This window comes from Hyaena hyaena, unplaced genomic scaffold (assembly GCF_003009895.1).
Source record: "Hyaena hyaena isolate Hyena2069 unplaced genomic scaffold, ASM300989v1 scaffold_269, whole genome shotgun sequence".
Taxonomy (NCBI): Eukaryota; Metazoa; Chordata; class Mammalia; order Carnivora; family Hyaenidae; genus Hyaena; species Hyaena hyaena.
In genome coordinates this window covers 42,305-46,674 of record NW_024080896.1, presented here as the reverse complement: position 1 = coordinate 46,674, position 4,370 = coordinate 42,305, and positions in this window count along the sequence as shown.

Below are 4,370 nucleotides of genomic sequence, written 5' to 3'. Positions count from 1 at the left end.
AAGCAAGCTGGCGACCAGAGTTAGTCAGGTCAGTGTTCTGGGGAAAAAAGAGAGAAAAGAGAAAGAAGCAGAAAAAAAAAAGGGAGGAGGGCAGCTCTCAGGCTGGGATGGGTGTGTCGTGATCCAATGCCTCAGGTGGGAGCTCTGCCTTGGCGGTTGTGGGGAGGGGAGTGACGGTGCTCCAGTCCCTTCTTGAACCAAGCGCTGCACCTCGCTTTTTTGGGCATGTAAACTCCCTGTACTGGGGGCGCAGCCAAAGTTGGTTGCACTCTTCAACTCAGGCCAGTCCCAATCTCCAAATCCCAGTCCGCGCGCCCCGCTGAAATTGCCTTAGACACAGCTTCCCAGGCAACCCCCTCGGGGCAATTCCAGGCCCCCTGCGGAGCTCTGGGGGTGGAGTCAGAATCGCTGCTTCCTTCTCTGGGTCGAGCTGGCGAGCATGGGCGGGAGCTTGCCTGCCGGGTGCGCGGAGCCCGCTTGAGTGAGGAAAACCAGGTCCCTCTATGGCTCGTCACCTGAAACACGAACTCACAGGCAGATATCTCAGTTTTTAGCTCTTTGCCTTCCCTCTCGAGTCCCAGCCAGCCAGGAGCGCGGGCGCCTGGTGTCCGCGCGGCTCTTTCTGGGGTCCCTGCCGCCCGGGAGCTACAATGGCGACAGGCGCGCCGCTACTCTGAAGTCCAGCCTCCAGGAGTCAGCGCAAAGAAACAGTCTGTGCGCTCAGCCCCCCCAGGACCAGTTGGCGCGAGGGGACCTGGCATGCACGTATTTGGCAAGTACGGTCTTTCTCTGCCCCAAGCGGAGGTTTTTCCCCCAGAGCGGAGGTTTTTCTGTTTCGGACTATCTTTTTCCCCTCTCACTCCCTGGAGAGGGTAGAGGGGGATCGCCTCTGACCCTGGAGTCTCCGATCCCGGTCCGATTTTATCTTCCTCAGTTCGCACTCATGTTAGAAGGCTTTCTCAGTGGATTCTGCGTCCTTTTTCTCCCAATCTCTCAGGTTTCATAAGGTTTCCAATGGCTTCAGATCTTTTCTGTGTGATGTATGGGCGCGAGTGCAAGTACGGAGCTCCTTACTTCTCCGCCATCTTGCCCCCTCCCTCCTATTTCATTTTAAAAGATGATTTTCATTACTTATTTTAATCTCTATTCCTTGTAAACTATGGAATCACCAAGACTCTGACTAAAAAAAATTTACAAAGACATCACTAAGAAGGAATCAATCTTTTGGTCTTGTGGCCAGAGTTTTATATGCTTGTTTTAACTGCATACATATTTATCTTTATTATGTGTAATTGTGAAATGTCAATGCCATTATAGAAATTTTAAATTCAAAAGGCACATATCATTTTATATGCTTGTTGTCCCAAAAGACTAGCTGAATTTTTTCCTTTACTAAAATTGTTATCACTGAACTTATAGGATGGATGGCTTAAATCAGTCATTGACTCAATATAAGAAATCTCTCTTCTGTTTGGATAACATGTGAACACCATTTCACCCATGTAATGTGATGCCATTTCACCCATGAAGGAACAATTCAGAGAGAATACCACATTGGTTGTTCTGAGAAGAATGGACAATAGTAGATAAAGAATGGAAAGAGGGACAGGATTCTAGTAATATGACAACAGAGCAGCAAGTTTGTTTGTCACTCTAAATTGCCACATTAAGAAAAAAGGAAAAAGGTAGAGAAATTATATGTCAAAACAAGACTAAATATTAAACATCAGAAACAAATTTATAAAATAAAAAGATGATAAGGTATCCCCACAAAGCCAAAAATATGGGTTGTGGAGACAGCCCCCCTGCCTACTGTCATCAACACCCACTGGGGAGCTGACCTTCCACCTTACCTGGTATTAATGAGACATAATAGAGTGGTGCAAGGAGGGGTAGTTGACAAGCTGCTTCTCCCCTCCCCTCATGTCAGTGGGAGTGACCCTTATTGAAGAGCTGACCCTCCACCTCTACCTACAGTAACAAAGTGGTGTCAGCTCACCTCACTTCCCTGCCTTGGAGGCAGTAGAGCCAAACAGTGAGCTGTTCATAAAACCCCCCTCAGAGACTGCAGGTGATGTGAGTCAGTGCACTTTTGCCAGGAAGGTGACAATGAGGTGAAGAGTTATTTGAACTTTCAACCCACCCATCTGTAATAAAGCAGTGTGAGTCAGTACCCCATTTTGTCCAGTAAAGTTTGGAGGAGTCTGATGGGAAGCTAGCCCTTGCTAGCCCTGACTCACCTAGTCCTTGCACTATACCTGCTAAAGAGATTAAATGAGATCCACAGTCTCATATAATACAAAAAATATCTAGGATTTAGTAAAAAACCACCCATCATAGCAATTACAAAAGGAATGAGAAATGGACAATGAGCAGACACCAATATCAAGATAAATTAGATATTAGAATTATCTGACCAGGTTTTTAAAGAAGCAATCATAATGCTTCAGCAAGCAACTATAATTTTTTTGGAAACAAATGAAAAATAGAAAATCTAATGAAAGAAATACAAATTATAAAAAGACAGCAAATGCAAATTAGAGAACTGAAAAATATAACCAAAATGAAAAATTTGCTGTATAAGTTCAAAAGTAGAATAGACATAACAGAGGATAGATTCAGAACAATAGAATTTACCCAAGGTGGATGAGCACTGGGTGTTATATGGAAACCAACTTGACAATAAACTATTTGTAAAAAAAGAAAAAAGAAAAAAAATTTTACCCAAGGTGAGCAATAGAGAAAAAAAAAAAGACAGAAAAGGGCTAACATTGGTGTTATCAGAAACCCAGAAAGAGAGAAGAGGGGGTGGGACTGAAAAAATAATGTCTGAAACTTCTCAAATTTGAAAAAAGACAGAAATCTACTGATTCAAGAAGCTGAGTGATCAGCATAATTTAGGATAAAACAGGATAAATTCAAAGAAATCCATGCCAAGACACATAATCATTAAATTTCTGAATACTAAAAAAAAAAATCTTTACAACATCCAGAGAGAAACAACACATTACACATAGGGGAAACAACAATTTGAATAACAGTATATTTTTCATCTGTAACCCTCTGTACAAATAAAGGACTGAATGAAAAAACTTCAAACCAGAATTCTATATCTTGTGAAAATATCCTTATAGAATGAAAGCAAAAATCACAACACTATCAGATGAAGTAAAACAAAGAGCAAACCTACTCTTTAAAAAATGGCCAAAGAAAGTTCTCTAACAGAAAGGCTTAGAAATTTAAAAAGGAAAGAACATCAAAATAGGGTAAATACATAAGACTATTCAAACTTTTGTGAGTTTCTTATATTTGATTGTTGAAGCAAAAGTTACAATATCACTTCATGGGATGTTTGAAATATAAGCAGGAAAGACAACAATTATGTTTAAAAAGTGGGGAGGGTAAAGTTACCTAGTTGGAAGTAAGGTTTCTGTACCCTAGAAAGGGTTAAACATCAATACTAGTACACTGTAATAAGCTACATATATATTGGAACACCTAAAGCAATGGTTAAGAAAGTTATATGAAGCTATATACTCAGAATACCCTAAGCAAATCAAGGTAGAATGCTAATAAATGTTCAAATAACCCATAGGAAGGTAAGAAAAATGAAATGGGAATGAGAAACATATGAAACAAACAGAAGTAAATAATAAAATGGCAGACATCAACCCTAACATATCAGAATTATGTTAATTATAAATAATCTAAATACACTAATTAAAAGACAGAGACAGCATCTGGGAAAGATGGCAGAGTAGGAGGACCCTAAGCTCACCTTGTCCCATGAATACAACTAGATACCATTCACATCAGTGTAAATAACCCAGGAAATAACCTGAAGACTGACAGAACAAACTCTCCACAGCTAAATATAGAGAAGAGGCTTCATGGAAGAGGGAAGGAAGGGCAGAGAAGGAGCTAAATGGATGGATGATGAGACTGTCCCTGAGAGGGAGGGAAGGTGGGAGGGACACTGCAGACACAGAAAGGGGAGAGAAACAGATGCCTACACCAGGGGGCCCACATGAGAAAGATGAATTTCCTGATTTCTTACAATCAGTGGGATTTAAAACTTGGAACTTTAAACCAGTGGGTTTGGCTTTGGAAGAGCTGGGAGGGTGAGGAAACTGAGTCTCTGCCCTTAAAGATACAGCACAACAAAGAGTCCATGAATATAGAGCCTAGAAGCAGCAGTTTGAAAAATGTCCAAAGCATATGGTAGGGGGATTTCTTTACTCATCTCAGAGAGTGTGCTGGAAGGGTAGGGATCATTGGGAGACTTTCAGAACAAAGGAGATGGCAGGCACCATTTTCCTCCCCTGCTCCCCAGCATAAACACACAGCCACCTGCAGGAACCAGTGCAGTA